This window comes from Chiloscyllium punctatum, chromosome 27, assembly GCF_047496795.1.
Source record: "Chiloscyllium punctatum isolate Juve2018m chromosome 27, sChiPun1.3, whole genome shotgun sequence".
NCBI classification, from domain to species: Eukaryota; Metazoa; Chordata; class Chondrichthyes; order Orectolobiformes; family Hemiscylliidae; genus Chiloscyllium; species Chiloscyllium punctatum.
In genome coordinates, this window is record NC_092765.1 from 3,173,190 (window position 1) to 3,192,146 (window position 18,957).

An 18,957-nucleotide genomic window follows, 5' to 3' on the forward strand; every position below is an offset into this window, starting at 1 on the left:
ATGAATGTTCAGTTCCTGGAAAAATACCCGATGGGTCTTTCTATTCCCTCGTCATCCTCCTGTAAGAGCACCGCACCAACACCCACATCACTGGCATCAATAGCCCCCTTGAAAGGTTTTGTGTAATCCAGTGTGGCTAATACTGGGGCAGTGGTTAACACCGTTTTTAGGCTGTCAAATCCCTTTTGACAGTCCGCTATCCACTGAAACTTCATTCCCTTTTTTAACAATTTGGTGAGTGGAACAGCCACACTGCTAAAGTTTGGCACAAACTTTCAGTAAAATCCATTCAACCCCAGGAACCATAGTACAGCTTTTCTCGTCAATGGTGTGGGAAATTCCCCGATTACTTTTGTTTTTGCATTCCGTGGGGCCATTTGCCCGTGTCCGATAACATGGCCCAGAAAGGTGACTTGGGCTTTGGCAAGTTCACTTTTAGCTCGGTTTACCACCATACCTGCCTTCTGAAGTCGATCAAACAAGTCCAATAAATGCTGTAAATGCTCCTTCCACAAGTGATTAAAAACCACCAGGTCATCAATATACACTACACAATTGGGTAATCCGGCAATGACCTTATTAGTTAGTCTCTGAAATGTGGCTGGAGCATTTTTCATACCAAATGGCGTGACTTTGAACTGATATAGTCCATTTGGCTTTACAAAAGCTGAAATTGCCTTTGCTCTCTCTGACAGAGGTACTTGCCAGTAGCTTCTGAGCAAGGCCAACTTAGAAATGTAAGTTGTTTGCCCCATTTTTTTGACACTGTCCTCCAACCGTGGAATTGGATATTGGAACTGTGTTGATTTGATAAGATCCTTGCTCTTAAAGGCTCACCTGTTACTGGAAGTAACACCAATACCTTATCACCAATTGCAAAATAGCGAATTTGTGATTTCTTATCTGCTTCCTGTTTCATTCTATGCTGTGATATGTTTAAATACTGTTTAGCCAACTCTCCAGCTCTTTTTAATCATTCTCTAAAATTTGACACATAGTCCAAATGCGTGACCTCTGAATTCTGACTTATTTCTCCTTAATCAATTTTAACAATCCTCTTACTTCATGCCCAAAAATTAGTTCAAATGGACTGAAACTGGTCGATTCATTCGGTGCATCTCTGATCGCAAAAAGTACAAATGGAACTCCCTTATCCCAATCATCTGGATAATCCTGATCATAAACCCTTAACATGGTCTTTAGTGTTTGATGCCATCTCTCTCGCGCTCCCTGCGATTCAGGATGGTACACTGTAGATTTGAATTGCTTTATTCCCAAGTTATCTATAACCTCCGTGAATAGTTTGGATGCGAAGTTTGATCCTTGATCTGACTGAATTTCTATTGGTGGTCCATATCTAGTAAAAAATTTAAGTAATTCTTCTACAACCCTTTTAATTGTGATGTTGTGTAATGGGATTGCCTCTGGAAATCTAGTCGACACATCCATTATTGTTAATAAATACTTATTCCCACTTTTTGTTTGAAGTAGGGGACCTATTTGGGTGGCACGATGGTACAGTGGTTAGCACTGCTGCCTCACAGCGCCAGTGACCTGGGTTCAATTCCCGCCTCAGGCGACTGACTGTGTGGAGTTTGCACATTCTCCCCGTGTCTACGTGGGTTTCCTCCGGGTGCTCCGGTTTCCTCCCACAGTCCAAAGATGTGCAGGTCAGGTGAATTGGCCATGCTAAATTGCCTGTAGTGTTAGGTAAGGGGTAAATGTAGGGGTCTGGGTGGGTTGCACTTCGGCCGGTCTGTGTGGACTTGTTGGGCTGAAGGGCCTGTTTCCACACTGTAATGTAATGTAATGTAATCTATGCAATCAATCAAGACTCTTGTGAAAGATTCCTCAATTGCTGGAATAGGTATTAAAGGTGCAGGTTTTATTACTGCCTGTGGTTTTCTGATTAGCGAATATTTATGGCACATCTGGCAAAATTCAACTACATCCTTTTGTAGTCCAGACCAGTAAAAATGTCTTTGTATTTTAGCCTGTGTTTTCCTCACCCCTAAATGATCTCCAAGTGCTAGCTTATGCGCCACTTGCAGTACTTCCTTTCTATACCCTATTGGCAAAACAATTTGATGACTCTCTGCCCATTTCTCATCTGTTTGAATGTGTGATGGTCTCCATTTCCTCATTATGACATCATTTGTTATTTAATAACACACAGGGATGCATTTCGTTCTCTGTAAATGCCTTTTGATATAACGGTTTTAACTCCTCATCTTTCAGCTGTAATTCAAAAGCATAGCAGAACTAAAGATACTTACATGTTTACCTATTTGCTCCTTCTCTGTTCCACTTATCTGATCGAAGAAAGTTTGTGATAAAGCTATGTCAGCTTCCTTGTCTGTTCCTTTTGATCCCTCCTGCTCCAGCTTGTGCCTCTGTGATCTTGTGATCACACAATCAGGGAAAATTCCTGGATAAACATTCTTCATTTTTTCAGTTGCCTGCGTCTCCACTGGCTTTTCAACTAGAGTAGGCAGCACACCTACTGGTGAATCAGCTATATCATTTGCAAGGACAAATTGTATTCCTGGAGCTGAGGGTTTGTCCAGTACTCCTACCACAAATTCCCCACTCTTCTCTGGACTCTCTAGCCTCGCTTTACATAATTGAGCACTTTTGTCTCACCATGAATTCCCTGCTACCAGTACCTTTTCTGGCAATAGTCCCTCAGGAGTATATATCTCTTCATCCTTCAGCATCACAGACTGAGAGGATCCTGTGTCCGTTAATGTTGTAACCTCCTTACCTGCTGCTCCTGGCCTATGTGAATAAACTTTATCCTCGCATGTATATTTTTTAAGCAGATCTGGCATTTCCTCCTTAACCAACCTCTGATCATCTTGTCTACTCTGAGGCAGTTGTCTAAATTCCCTTGTGCTTTTTATTACTGGTCCATCAAAACTTCCAGGCTTGTTTGGTTTTCCTACATCTGTCTTTCCCCCAGCCCACCAACACTGCAATTTTGTGTGGCCCACTTTAATATAATGAAAACGCTGGAGTTTTTTAACTTCTTTCTCCCCCTCAAGGGTTTCTTTTTTACCCGGTGGTAAATTATCATTATGATCTTCACTGAGATCTCTGCTTCCCTTTCCACGTGAGGATTTCTCTTTGCCCCAATTTCGATCCCTCATGGACTGAAACTGATTCTGGAAGACAAACTGTGTTTTATGGACCAGCTCATAATCATCAACCACTTCAGCTGCTAACCTCGCTGTTTTAATTCTCTGCTTTTCCACATGAGTTTGCACTACTTTCTCACTGAGATTGCCTTGGCCTTTATCTCCAGCCTTTTAAGCTGACTTTCCTTTTTAAGTGTCAGTTTTGAAGTTCAAAAGCTCTCTCTTTTTCTTTCTCTGCTCTCTTTTTCCCTCTCTTCTGCTTTTTAATCGCAACTCTGTTTCATTTCTGCTGCCTTTTCCTTATCTCTCACCTCTAACTCAATCTGCTTCATTTGTAATTGAATTCTGGCCATCTCTATAGGTTCTGATGGTTTCTCCAGTAAGTTTAAATGCTGAGTTCCTGCTGTAATTATCTCTCCTTTCCTCACAGGAACAGGCAGTCCCATTTCCAGCTTCCCAGCTAATTCCTGCAGCTTGGTCTTATTCACTTTGTGCAAAACCTCCAAAGTCACTGCATCCACTTCCTGGCGACTGAAAGAGCCATTCCTATCCCAAGCTTTGTCTCCCCAACCAAACCAACACCCAAAATAAAGAAACTAGCACCTACCACATGCTGTTCAAAATCCCACAAAGAGCCCCCAATCTGTTATGGACTCGGCCAGACCACTCAAAACATTCTTAAACAGGCAGCCCAGACCAGAGCTTTACAATTTATTTCGGTAAGTGTACAGTGAAAATTACCCAGAGTGAGGAAGCTGGGTTTTAAACCAGACAAACATTTATTCACAAGATTACACAATAAAGCACAAAGAACAGAAAAAAGAACCCCTACAGAACTCAGTCTATTCAAACTGGACTTAATTATGCTGTTCCAAATATACACAACAGTCTTAATAAGCAAACCCTCTTGAAACACAGTTTAAAAATGGAACAGATGCTTACAGATTGAAGTTAGAAGAGCAGAAGGAGAGTTTGTTTTCACACAGCTCACTTTTTAACTCCCAGCTAGTTCTAGACTGAACTCAACTGCTCAGTTAGACAGCTGACCACTCCCCTTTCATTATACAGGTCACTTCTAAAACATGACTACTTTGGCCTGAAGTCTCAGCTGTTTACATATAAGCAAAAAGTCCACTCAATAGTGCTTAATCTCTGTACCAAATCAATCTAATCGGCTCTGGGAGCTGTTTATTACCCCGCTGAAAAGAAAACCAAGGACAATGTATCCTTGAGAAAAGGAACAGCTTTTAGTAAAAAGAAGCCAGCTTTGTGACACATTATAGCCTCAGACTATGATCTCCCACTCGAGATTGCCCTACAAGAGGAAACATCCTCTCTACACCCCCTTTGTTTATCTCCTTTAGCACCTTATGCGCCTCGATTAGATCTCATTTCATTCTTCTAAAATCCAGACAGTATTGGCCTAAACTGCTTAATATCTCTTCATAAGACAAACCCTTCATATCGGAAATCAATCCAGTGAATCTCCACTGAACTGCCTCCAAAACAACTACATCCCTCCTCAAAGGAACTAAAACAATACATGCAAGACTCTGGGATCTCACTTTTTAGATTAGAATCTAAACATCATGGCACAGACAGAGAACACAGGGGCTAACACCTTCAACATATTGTCCAGCTAACACCCATTGGTACAGTTAACCTGAGAATGCAACTTTTAAAAACGTTTTGTGATTTACACATGAAAGAAGTGAAACTATCATGGTATTCGAACAGATTAAAGACTCAACAAACAAAGTATTTTTCAATGTATAATTTCAGTTACATCACACTGTAAACTTTTGCTATAAATTCTGTGTCTTATAATTGTGTCCTTCACAACCACCTGATGAAGGAGCAGTGCTCCGAAAGCTAGTGCTTCCAATTAAACCTGTTGGACTATAACCTGGTGTTGGATGAATTTTAACTTAAAGCAATATTCCAGACACAGTGTCACCATATTTATGATATGTCTCTTATGATGGGATTCAAACTATCCAACTCTACAGATTTTTTTGTATTTAGCCCAACAAACTTGCCCAGATCAAGTGGAACCTTATCTGGGGGGAACAGAGCTAGACGGGATGTAACAGACCAATAGGTACTTTGTAGAACTGTTCCCCAGCAGGGTCAAGGAAGTCGAAAGCAACAGCATGAGATCTCTTATAGCTTTTGGCACCAGTCTGAGATGTTGCAGAACAAAGCAAACATTAGAAACATCTGCAGTTCAGTGTTGTTGTTTTATTAGTAAGAAAAGTTGTGTGTAAATGTGTGTTTCCCAACCTACAGACAAAATTTCACGATGTACAGCAAAAAAAGTTTTCCTACATTGATTCAGAAACTGCAGTGGCAAATATGAATTTACGTATCTATGAATCAATGGGTCATTAGGGTGGCATGGTGGCTCCGTGGTTAGCACTGTTGCCTGGGACCTGGGTTCGAATCCAGCCTTGGGTGACTATCTGTGTGCAGTTTGCACATTCTCCCCATGTCTGTGTGAGTTTCCTCTGGGTGCTCCGGTTTCCTCCCACAGTTCAAAGATGTACAGGCCAGGTGGACTGGCCATGCTCTAACGTGTGCAGTGATGTGCAGGCTGGGTGGGTTAGCCGTGGGAAATGCAGAGTTTCATGGATGTGTTGGGCCTGGGAGTGATGTCCTTTGGAGGGTTAATGTGGGCCAAATGGCTGCTTTCACACTGTTGGGATTCTATGATCCTAAGAGAGTGGGATTTGCTTGTACAATTAACTATCCAATTGCCTGGATGAAAGTGAGGACTGGAGATTAGAGTCGAGAGTGTGTTGCTGGAAAAGCACAGCAAGCTGGGCAGCATCCATGGAGCAGGAAAATCGTGTTTTGGGCAAAAGCCGAATTGCCTGCTCCGTTTAACTGAATGCTGCATTGTAAGGGTTGTCAGAGAGTTTTTAACTCAACATGAGTGATATCTGTCAGTTTGAAACCATCTTTTCGGAAAATTATAGAGAAACATAAACCAGTTAATTTTGACATAACTGCCCACCTCTAGGTAAAATGGTATGCAACCTATAAGTTTGTGGGATAAGAAAGCAACTGATTGAAATATCTCAGTAAATAATAGTTCAAGTAAAAAAAAGGCTTCATCAAGACAGACTTGATCTTTTGATGGTAGTACTAAAGATTAAGTATTAAAGAATCCCACAGAAACGAAAGATCCCATTTTTGATCTCTGATTGGCCATGTTAGCTGATCTGTCAGCCAAAGTGACAATAAGAATGTAATAATTGACCACAATGTTACATCAAGGAAAACGTGACTACTGAAAGGGGCAGACTGAATTTAGTTGGTGTGGTCCACACTCTGGGATTGCATGCAGTACTCGGGAGCTATCATAATCACCTGAATGGCAAATACAGGAGACAGTGGCTACAAGGTGAGTCTATGAAGTGAAGACCAACCTGGTAAGAATGCAAAAAGGTCAGAGAATTCATAAAGAGAGGAGCATGTAACAACATGAACATTTCAGCACCTGGAAATCAAAGGCATTTCAGTGATGCAGTCAAACTAAAGGTAGAGTCGCCAAAGTATCATTCTCTCACTAGACAGAGAGAGAGAGATAGAGCTGACTGATGGTGAGATTAACCTGAGGGTCAGTACACCTCAGGCAAGGGCTGATGTTAAGAAGGTTAGACCTATTGGTAACTTCAGCCAGTGCAGGAACTGAACCCATGCTGTCACTGTGTGTCACAAACCCAGCTGTCCGGTCACATTTGCCTTCCAATGAATGTCAATGTGGCACAGTAGCAGACATAAATAGCAAACCCACATGGCAAACTCTTCCAACAGTAAATGAATAAAATTATGACCTACAGTAATGATCGGAATTTAATTGGTATAAAAACCAATGTAGAACTAACTGCTTAAATATAAAATATCAATTATATTCATTATCTCATGTTGGTATAACAGTGTTTCAATCACTGTGGCAGAGTTCTGGGTGTGAAATGGTTACATGTTGTTTCTTGTGCAGTTGATTGAGGTAAATTGCTTCCCTCACTAGAAGTCCCTATCAGCAGATCAGACAGCTGTGTCTGTTCCTTCCACTCAAATTTCTCTCACATTGCTCCCTTTTTCCCTGTCATTATCTCTGAATTCTGAGCAAAAAACTGCAGTCTGCTGCTTGATTAACTGTTGTCTGCACTCGTAATCCCTTTGGGACCAATCAGATTGTCGTCTACAGACACCATCAAGACAATTCGCTACCATCTGTAGCTTTCACGTGCTTCTATGTTTTACGCTAAAGTGCTGAAAATTGAACATAATGATAATTGTCAGACATTTCTATCGTACCCAGATTAGGAATCTGAACTTTAAACATTTCTAAAATCAATTCCTTTTGAAACTACATTATTTGCCTGATATTCCGGCTGTTTCAGGAGTGGAGTTTGAACCATGTTCCTCAGTGTCCATTGGGATTTGTAGGCTCTAATAAAAAAACACCTGGGCAAAGGACGTTGCTTCAAACCATCTGAGAATGAATGCAGACAGCATAGTGGGAAACTTTGCTCCTTTAGGGTCTGTTGGTTTATTGAGCTATCACAGCAGGATTTCTTCCAATCTTTATTGATGTGCATTTGAAACCTCCTCTCCACCAAAGGGACTTATGATTTTTGTTTGTAAAAGCCCTAGAAATTTTGTGTACCCGGAACTACCAATAGTTTTCCTTAAATAATGATTCTGCTTAGTAATTTAATTCAGTTAATTGTTTTTACATCGAAGGGTAAATTGTGCATGATGTGCATGTTCACATGTGTATACATGTGTATGTATTCATGTGTGCGTTCATGTGTGTATACTTGTGTGTGTATGCAGGCATCCATCAAAATGTGTGTGTACTTGTGTGTACATCTTAAAATATTAGCTTCTTCAACTTCTTAACACGGTATTTCAATTTGGAATGGACAGTTCTCTCTGATCCTGGTTTGCTGTGAAGACTCCAAGGGTGTTAATTTGAATCTGGAGCACACACAGCAGCTCACTTTTTGTAACTGGAAGACCCACGGGCTATGTTCCACTGGAACAAGAAGCATTTCTGGCAATGTTGAAAGCACAAGATTATACAGGTATAACAAATATATATGTAATGGATCTTAATAAGTATGCACTTGACACTAGCTCAGTGGTAACCTTTACACTGATACACAGTTTGGGTTCCATCAGAGTCACTTAGCTCAATGCGGCTTTGGTTCCGGAGCTGCATTCCAGACGGGAGATGAGAATAACTGCCTTTGACTAAGTGTCACTTCCAGGATCCTGAGGAAAATTAAAGCCATTGGGAAGCGGGAAAAACACTCCACTGTTTGGGGTTCGTACCTGACATATAAGGTGGTTGTGGTTGTTGGAGGTCAGTCATCTCAGTTTCAGGACATCTCTGCAGGAGTTCCGCAGGGTAGTGTCCTAGGCCCAACCATCTTCAACTGCTTCATCAATGACCTTCTCTCCATCATAAGGTCAGAAGTGGAGATGTTTGTCAATGATTGCACAATGTTCATTAGTTTTGACTTCTCAGATACTGAAGCAGTCCATGTTCACATACAGCAAGACCTGGACAACAACCAGTAATACGTAACAGTTAATATCTGTTCTATGCAATAACTATCTCAAACAAGAGAGAACCTAACTTTGCCATTCAATAGTGTTATCATTATTGAATCCCTGAGCTTCCTGGTGGTTACTATTAACCAGAAACTGAACTGGACCATATACATGAATACAATGATTAAATAGTAAGTCAGAAGCTGGGGATTCTGTGGCAAACAATTCACCTCTTGAGGCTTCATAACCTGTTCATCAGCTACTGGCATAAGTCAGAAGTGTGATGGAATACTCTACAGTTGCCTGGATCGTGCATCTCCAACAACATTTAAGGTAAAGCACATGCTTGATCAGCATCCTATCCAATACCTTCAACATTCACTCCATCTATCACCTACTCCCAGCAGCAGCGTGCATCATCTGCAGGGAGCTCTAGAGCTAATGAGGCTCCTTGTTAGCTTTACAAACCCATGATCCTTCTAAATAGAAGGACAGGGACAGCAGATACATGGTGTTGTGAAGATGTGGGTGTACTGTAGCATGGCCAATTCACCTGAACATTTTTGGACTGTGGGAGGAAACCGGAGCACCCGGAGGAAACCCACACAGACACGGGAGAACGCGCAAACTCCACACAGTCAGTCACCTGAGGCGGGAATTGAACCTGGGTCTCTGGCGCTGTGAGGCAGCAGTGCTAACCACTGTGCCACCGTGCCGCCCACAACGTTTAAGAAAGTTAAAAGCTAGCAGAATTACCTGACAGCACCAAGTATTCTGAAGAAGATATAAAGTAACCTTTTGGTCCAGCAGCTAGGGGAGCTGGTTACCTGGAGACAAAAGAAACATATTTGAATTAGGCCAATCGGTTTAAATTATACCCCGAAAAATACAAAACTCCAATCCAGTTTGAATTGAGCATATTGACAATATTAAAAGCTAATGACACAATCCAATGCTTTGGGAGTATAAGACCAGGAAAAATTGAACATTTGAGGGAGATTTGCAAGCCACTAACACATGCAGACTGCCCAGAGAATAGCTCTCTTAAAGGTACCTTTTATTGATCAGTAACCTCATAGATTATAGAACCCCTATAGTGTGGAAACAAGCCCTTTGGGGCAACAAGTTCCCATCAACTCTCCAAAGAATAACTCACCCAGACCCTTTCCCCTATCCTATACACACCTAAACTAGATATCCCTGAAAACTATGGGTAAATTTAGCATGGCCAACTCACCTAACCTGCACATCCTTGAACTGTGGGAGGAAACCAAATCACTCGGAGGAAACCCACATGGACACGGGGAGAATGTGCAAACTCCACACAGACAGTTGCCCAAGGCTGGAATCAAACCTGGGTCCCTGTCACTGTGGAGAGCACTGCTAACCACTGAGCCACCGTGCTGACCCTACGAAACAGAGATCCTTACGAAGAAGAAAAGAAGACAGAGGAAGATATAAAGAGAAGATTCGACAGCTGGCTGGTTTTGAAATTTGAATTTTAGTAAATCTTTATCAAGGGTTTTATCAGATTAGTAATATAGAAGGGAAAGTAAAAGATAGGTTAGAGGAAGGGATTGTAAATAGTTGTTAGTTAATTATTCTCTGTTATACTTTAAGAAATAAAGTTGTTAATTTTTACTTAATAGTTCTCAAATTCTCACAGATTACTGCATGGGATAAATCTTTTCTGTGTTGCTGATTTAAATTAAGTAGGGGGGTTTACACAATGATGTAACAGTCTGGGGACTTATCGTTGGGATTTGAACTGGATTAGACAGATTTGAATAGATTTGGGGGTACAAAAAATCCCAACGGATTTAAACACTTGCAGGTTAGTGTCCTCGATCTTTGAATAAAACATAGGTGAGGCAATTTGTTTAATTTCGGTGACTTGTGGTTGATTAAATTAAAAGTGAGAGAAATGACTCTTAAAATTTCTAAAGAGTTTCTGAGATTTGAAGATGATTCTCAGATTTGCTATGGAAGTTTAGAAGGAAAGATAAAGGCCATACTTTTAGAATTAACAAAGAAATTAGATTTGGCTTTAACCAAGGACAAAAATAAAGCTGAAATTGTAAGGGAATTACTCAAATACTTAGTTGTGTCAGCGAAACAGACACGTGCAGTAGAGGTAGAAAAATTTCAATTAAGATTGAGGAAAATGGAGTTAGAAGATAATCAAAGAAAGAGAGAGGAAAGAGAAAGGGAGAGAGAAAGAGAAAGAGAGAGAGAAGAAAGGTTAAGAGAGAGAGAAGAGAAGGAAAGAGAGGAAAACGAGAGAGAGAAGAAAGGGAGAGAGAATGTAGCTCTGATTCCCACCCCATTGCCAAACTAGTTTAAACTCTCCTGAACCACACGAACAAATCTCCCACCCAGGACATTTACGCTCCTCCAGTTCAGGCACAACCCGTCCTACATATATAGGTCCCACCTTCCGCAGTGAATTGAGGGTGCATAGGTTAGGTTATTTTGTTTTAGATTAGGAATAATCTACTGCACAATATTGTGGACCAAAAGACCTGTTCCCATGCTCTATTTTCCTATGTTCTATGTTCTAAAAATTGACAGGACCAAAATCGGTGATCTCACACTTAGATTATGTATCGGAGGTGAGAGAGAGAGAGATTAAGTCAAGTAGGTGAGTTAGCTAAACAGCACATAAAGAGGGCACAGTGTAGAATGAAGCAGGTGGCAGATAAAAGCTCTGAGACTCAGACGTTTTCCCAAGGGGATGACGTGTTTGTACTGTTACCAGTTATAGGAGATCCTTTCAAAGCCAGGTTTAGTGGTCCCTGTCAAATTGAGAAAAAGTTGAGTCAGGTGAATTATCTTGTAAAAATGCCAGTTAGAGAAGAAAAGGTATTGGGTATGTAATGTGAACATGTTGAAACCATATTATACTAGAGAGAAAGAACTGGAGAAACAGGTGTTAGTTACTGCCTGACAGAGTGAAGAATCAAATCCGGATGATAATATGGATTTTGAAGTGCCTCAAAATAGAATAAAAAATGAAGGAGTACTTGAGGAGTGGGATAGGTCAATAAGCTATCTGTCTCAGGAGCGTAAAATGCAGTTGAAAGAATTGTTACTGCAGTATAAGGACATACGTAAGGATCAGATTGGTAGGACTAATGCTATTGGACATGAAGTAGATGTAGGGAACACTGCTCCTATTGGCTTAATCCTTTCAAAGCCAGAGATGTCCAGATGGAGGTGGAGGCCATGCTCATCGAGGACATCATTGAACCAGGCCAGAGCGAGTGGAGTTCGCCGATCATGTTAGTTCCCAAACTAGATGGGACGCAACAATTCTGTACGGATTATCAGAAGGTTAACGCCATTACGAAATCGGAGTCATATCCAATTCCGACATTGGAGGACGGTATCGAGAAAGTCAGACAAGCTAGTTACATCACCAAGTTGGACTTAATGCATGTTTACTGGCAGGTACCTTTATCAGAGACGGCAAAAGAAATTTCTGCGTTTGTGACCCCAAATGGGCTCTCTCAGTTTAAGGTGATGCCCTTTGGAATGAAGAACACACCTGCCACATTCCATAGACTCATTATCAGAGTTGTGGCTGGGTTAACAATCTGTGCAGTCTATTTGGACGATGTAGTGATCTTTAGTAAGTCCTGGAAAGATCACATGGTACAGTTGGCAGAGCTCTTTGAACGACTATAAGAAGCAAAACTGGTGATAAACTTAAATAAAATGGAATTTGGAAAAGCAGAGGTGACATTCTTAGGACATAACATTGGTCATGGAAGGTTGACCCCACGGAACTCAAAGACGAAGGCTATCAAGGAATTTCCATGACCAACCTCAAAGGAAGAGGTGCTTCGATTCTTAGGACTCAGTGGATTCTATCAGACGTTTTGTTCCAAACTTCAGCCCAGTGTAGTGGCACTGTTAACTGATTTGCTGAAGAAGAACAAAGTTTTGGTGGAGAGAACAATGTCAGGAGACATTCGACCATTTGAAATCAATATTAACCACCAAACCAGTTTTAGTTACACCATACTTTTCAAAACCTTTTAAAGTCACTGTTCCTTCAGTGTCACTGGGTTAAAATCTTGGAATGCCCTCCCTAACTGTTCTGTAGGTGTCATACATCAGTGTCATCCACTACAGTGGATCGAGGAGGTAGCTCAGCACTGCTTCCTCAATGGCAGTTAGGGATGGACCACCAATGCCTATCTTCAGCAGCATCCACCCACTATAAATGAATAAAATAAATTTGCAAATGCCAAATGTAGTAGACTGTATTTTATGTATATTCAATAAACTTTGTAAACATTGCACCATTCCTCCTGAATCTAGTTCCCAGAAATTATATTTTAACATATAATCTACATAGTCATAAACACTGTTATTTGTTATTTGCCTAGGAGCAATCATCCAGTTTTTTTGGAGAGATCATTGCTGTTATCACAGTAGGGGGCAGAAATGGTCTGACATTTTTCTTCACGGGTTTGGGATGATATCTAGATCTCAATGGTGATGTGTAACACCTGCCCAGAAGTGACCAATAAACAGATTCCCTGCAGCAGCCCAATAAGATTAGGGACAACTGGATGGATATTCAGGTGGAAGGGTCTCTCAGAACACACAAAGCTCTGAACAGAAAACAACTATGCCATCAGAGGAGAATTAAGTTGCTGAATGTGAGGATGAGATGAGGAGGAATTCCTTCAGATGGTGAACCACAATGAGATGTGGAACCCATTTCCATAACAGTCCTTCTGGTTCATCTGGTCAAGATCCCATTGTAATCTGAGGTAACCTTCTTTACTGTCCACTACATCTCCAATTGTGGTGTCATCTGCAAACTTACTAACTGTACCTCTTATGTTCACCAAATCAGTTATATAAATGACTAAAAGAAGTGGACCCAGCACTGATCCTTGTGGCATTCCACTGGTCACAGGCCTCCAATCTGAAAAACAATCCTCCACCACCACCCTCTGTCTTCTACCTTTGAGCCAGTTCTGTAACCAAATGGCTAGTTCACTCTGTATTCTGTGAGATCTAATCTTACTAACCAGTCTCCCATGGGGAATCATGTCGAACACCTTACTGAGGTCCATTTAGATTCTGGATTAGTGATGCTGGAAAAGCACAGCAGTTCAGGCAGCATTCAAGGAGCAGTAAAATCGACGGTTAGGGCGAAAGCCCTTCATCAGGAATACAGTATTGCTGATGAAGGGCTTTTGCCCGAAACGTCAATTTTACTGCTCCTTGGATGCTGCCTGAACTGCTGTGCTCTTCCAGCACCACTCTAATCCAGAATCTGGTTTCCAGCATCTGCAGTCATTGTTTTTACCCTGAAGTCCATATAGATCACATCTACCACTCTGCCCTCATCAATCCTCTTTGTTACTGCTTCAAAAAACTTAATCAAGTTTGTGAGACATGATTTCCCACACACAAAGCTATGTTGACTATCCCTAATCAGTCCTTGCCTTTCCAAGCACAACTGTTATTTTGGGGAAAAGCCACCAATATGTTCAAAGTAATTTTTGAAAGCGTTCTTTTCTATTTATATAATAACATTAATTAATTACATGAAAATATTGTGAGCAATTTTTTTTAACTGAGTAGTATCAGAATATATAAAGGTGGTGGGCATACAAATCTAAAGTTGACACTGTGGTAGGAAACAGAGGGCAGTCATAGAAAATTGCTTATGTGACTGGAACCCAGTGTTCAGTGGTGTTTCACAGCAATCAGTGCTGAACCCCTTCGTGTTTGTGATAAATACATAAATGATGCAGCGGACAATGTTGGTGGGATGGTAAGTAAGCCTGCAAGTTACACAGAGATTGACGGGGTGGTTAGTAGTGAGGAAGAAGGTTTTAGGTTACTGAAGAATACAAGCAGATTGGTCAAATATACAGATCAGTGGTGGATAGAACTTAACCCTGAAAGGAGTGAATGATGCACTTTGGAAGAAGTAACAAGACAAGACAACGCAATGAACGGCAGAACAGTACGAAGTGTAAAGGAGCAGAAAATTCTTGGAGTGCTTGTTCACACATTCCTGAAGTCAGCAGCACAGGTTCATAAGGTGGTTAAGAAGACATAAGGGATAATTGCCTTTATGGCATTGATTACAAAAGTAGGGAGGTTACATTAGAGCCGTACAGGACTTTAGTTTGGTCACAGCTGGGGTTGTGTGTGCAGTTCTGGCCCCCACATGATCGGAAGGATGTGTTTGTAGTGGAGGGATTGCAGAGGGGATTCAGCAGGATGTTGCCCCTGGGATGGAACATTTCAGTGATGAAGAGTGGCTGGATAAGCTTGATTGTTTTCTTTTGTTGGGGGGGGAGGGAGGGAGGGGGGGTCCCTGATAAAAGTGTAGAAGATCATGAGGAGTATGGACAGAATGCAGTTCTCCCCATTAGTTGAAGGGTCAATAACAAGAAGGCAGAATTTTAAGATGAAGGGCATGGTGTTTAGAGGGGATTTGAGGAAAACTGTTTTCACCCAGAGGGTAGTGGAGTTTTGGAATGAACTGCCTGGGAGAGGAGTTGAAGCAGGAAACCTCACAACTTTTAAAAGGTACTTGGATAAGGCATAACATTCAAGTCAATGGTAGACAATTCCTGACAGGAAGGTCCTAGTGGGTTCCTGGAGACTCGAGTTCTTGCTCCTTCAGATCTCCATCCATCGCTAATATCTCAGGGTGCACTCCTGGGCAGTGATCGCATGCTCTTCCCAACTGTCTAGTCCACTTCCAGGTCCTTCTATCCAACATGTCAGGGGTAATTGACAGGAACCATGTGGGGCAGCTGTGGATGGCCAATTCTTGACCATGGGCCCAGCTGGAGGTTAAAGATGACACCAGGAATTCCTGTGGGTAGTATTTCAAGCTGTGGTGGGTTGGGGAAACAATGAGCCATTGGTGCGTGGTGTAGGAAGTAATGAAGTGCGTTTGGAAAGATAGCATGAGATAATGTGTTCGGGCCTACGGAGAGAAACCCTCCATGAGACTCACCAAGAATAACATTTGGCTATTTCTGGTAAAAGTCAACCCATTGTCAGACTGCAGAACAATAATCAAAAACTCAAAGAATTGCAGATGCTGGAAATCAGAAACAAAATCAGAAATTTCTGGAAAAATTCAGCAGGTGTGACAGCATCTTTGGAGAGAAAATCCAGTTAGCATATCAAGTCCAGTGACCCTTCTTCAGAATTATTCTGAGGAAGAGTCACTAGACCTGAAACATTAACTTTGCTTTTTCTCCACAGATGCTGTCACATCTTCTGAGTTTTTTCAGCAATTTCTGATTTTTGTAGCAGAACAATAATCCATTGGTCCAGATTAAGAGAAGGCAAATTTAAGATTGATACCTTTAATTTCTTAATATCAAGGGAAAAGTTTTGATTTTGTATACAGAATATGTCATGCATCATTCCTCATTGTTGTGGTTCTGTTCGCCGAGCTGGGAATTTGTGTTGCAGACGTTTCGTCCCCTGTCTGGGTGACATCCTCAGTGTTTGGGAGCCTCCTGTGAAGCGCTTCTGTGATCTTTCCTCCGGCATTTATAGTGGCCTGTCTCTGCCGCTTCCGGTTGTCAGTTCCAGCTGTCCGCTGCAGTGGTCGGTATATTGGGTCCAGGTCGATATGTTTGTTGATTGAATCTGTGGATGAGTGCCATGCCTCTAGGAATTCCCTGGCTGTTCTCTGTTTGGCTTGTCTTATAATAGTAGTGTTGTCCCAGTCGAACTCATGTTGCTTGTCATCTGCATGTGTGGCTACTAAGGATAGCTGGTCGTGTCGTTTCGTGGCTAGTTGGTGTTCATGGATGCGGATCGTTAGCTGTCTTCCTGTTTGTCCTATGTAGTGTTTTGTGTAGTCCTTGCATGGGATTTTGTACACTACATTGGTTTTGCTCATGCTGGGTATCGGGTCCTTTGTCCTGGTGAGTTGTTGCCTGAGAGTGGCTGTTGGTTTGTGTGCTGTTCTGAGTCCTAGTGGTTGTAGTAGTCTGGCTGTCAGTTCAGAAATGCTCTTGGTGTATGGTAGTGTGGCTAGTCCTTTGGAAGACAAACAGGAAGACAGCTAACGATCCGCATCCATGAACACCAACTAGCCACAAAACGACACGACCAGCTATCCTTAGTAGCCACACACGCAGATGACAAGCAACATAAGTTCGACTGGGATAACACTACTATTATAGGACAAGCCAAACAGAGAACAACCAGGGAATTCCTAGAGGCATGGCACTCATCCACAGATTCTATCAACAAACACATCGACCTGGACCCAATATACCGGTCACTGCAGCGGACGACTGGAACTGACAACCGGAAGCGGCAGAGACAAATCACTATAAATACCGGAGGAAAGATCACAGAAGTGCTTCACAGGAGGCTCCCAAACACTGAGGATGTCACCTAGACAGGGGACGAAATGTCTGCAACACAAATTCCCAGCTCGGCGAACAGAACCACAACAACGAGCACCCGAGCTACAAATCTTCTCACAAACTTTGATCGTTCCTCATACTCAATGTGTTAAATAGTGATCAGCAATTAGAATGGGTTCTCAGATGGAGTTGAGGTGATGGGAACAGCAAAAAGCAAAGGCATGCTGTATTGAAGGGACAGTCTGGGTATTGAAATGAAGTTATGTTAATTGCACCTCCTTATCCAGAGTAGTAAATGAATAATAACCAATTACATCGTTCACTGAAGACAAAAATAGACACATAGAATGTAAGGAACAGGAGTAGGCTTTTCGGCTTTTGAGGATGCTCCTGCTATTCAAATGATCATGGCTGATCATTGAGTTCACTACCCAAATCCTGCCCTTCCCCATATCCCATCATCCTTTTAGCCACAAGAGCTATATCTACCTCCTTCTTGAAGACTTTGACTCCCTGATCCCTGTTGCTGTTGCCAGGTAAACACAAGATTTGAAATCTGTATGGTTTCTGTATTACAATAAAAAATTATGCCTGATATCTTTTTAACAAATCTGTACAACATGACTCACAATTCTGTTCACAATGTGTAATTTTCAGGAAGTGTCTGTGCATTTGATATTTACTTGCAGACAGCTTAGATTAGCATTTGGAAGAGAAGTGCTAAAAATATCACCCATGTGGGGACATATATATGTACAGGCAGCCTTTTGTATTTTCAGTATTAGGATTTCTGTTTTGTGTATAAACTGCAATTCTATACAACAATATTCAGTGCCTGCCACATGGCAGAGTATAATCCATCAGAGGCAATTCAGAGTTACTTGACAACTTGAGATTCATGAAATCGAGTTTCACTGGATAAAAGTAGGAAGTTGCCTTAGACCTGTTTTACTTCCCTCGCTTCAGCGATTTTGATTGTCAGATGTTTGCTAAAGATCCAAGAAAGTCCAATACATCTCTCTCTGCTCCATATCACTCTCATAATCCCACTCAGAGCAAGCCTATGTAGAATTTTAAAACAATCAGTCAAAAATAAACTTATTTTGTGAGGAAGCATAATTGAACCAATGGAACAAATTTTCAATGCCGTTAGTAAAAGTATTGCATCATTAAATGTGCTTCAAAAGATGACTCTTTTTCAGGTCATGTTAATTTCATACAATATGGCAAGTTTTCTTTGGTTTCCTGCCACAGTATTGATTGTAATGTGTTGAAGTTCAGGAGTTTGATCGGAACAACAATTTGCATAAATGTTTCAATTTAGAAAAATTCCTCCAAATGGTTTAAGCAAATGAGAAGAAATGGTTACTTAGCTCTTGAGGAATAACCTGTATTTATCCAGCATCTTTCTCTTCATCTAGTTTGCTCTTATTAGAATTGCTAATCAAGGCTGATGCTATGACATCATAATTTCAATATTTATGCTTTCACAGGGTATGGGCATCACTGGCTTGGACAGGACATTCTCCACCCATCACCGGCCTGGAGAAGGTGACGTGAGCCACCTGCTTAAATCACAGAATAACAAAAGTGTTTTGCTGCAGAAAAAGGCCATTGTGTCTGCTTCAGCTCTTGACCTCCTCTTGTACTTAAGTATCTGTACCCAGGTACCATGGTATCCAAGATGGAGCCATAGGTGGTGACTTGTAAACTTTCATTGTAATCATGTGGGCACATGTGACAATAAAGTGAACTTGAAATGAGCATGAAAGGGACTTTGCAGCTGATGGCATTTTGTAGGTCTGTTGCGCTTTTAGCTGGTAGACAGTGTGAATTTTGAAAATGCTGTCGAAGGTCTGCCCTAAAAACTT

The 18,957-nt window shown here is 41.4% G+C and overlaps 1 long non-coding RNA gene across 1 annotated transcript in view; it reads left to right on the forward strand.

The window, feature by feature from the left end:
• Positions 1–18,815, forward strand: part of LOC140453275 (uncharacterized) — a 125,532-nt gene extending 106,717 nt beyond the window's left edge. Inside the window, exon 4 of the long non-coding RNA XR_011952333.1 lies at positions 18,580–18,815. This is a non-coding gene — a long non-coding RNA (uncharacterized lncRNA). The remainder of the gene's footprint in view (positions 1–18,579) is intronic.
• The last annotated feature ends 142 nt before the right edge of the window (positions 18,816–18,957 follow it).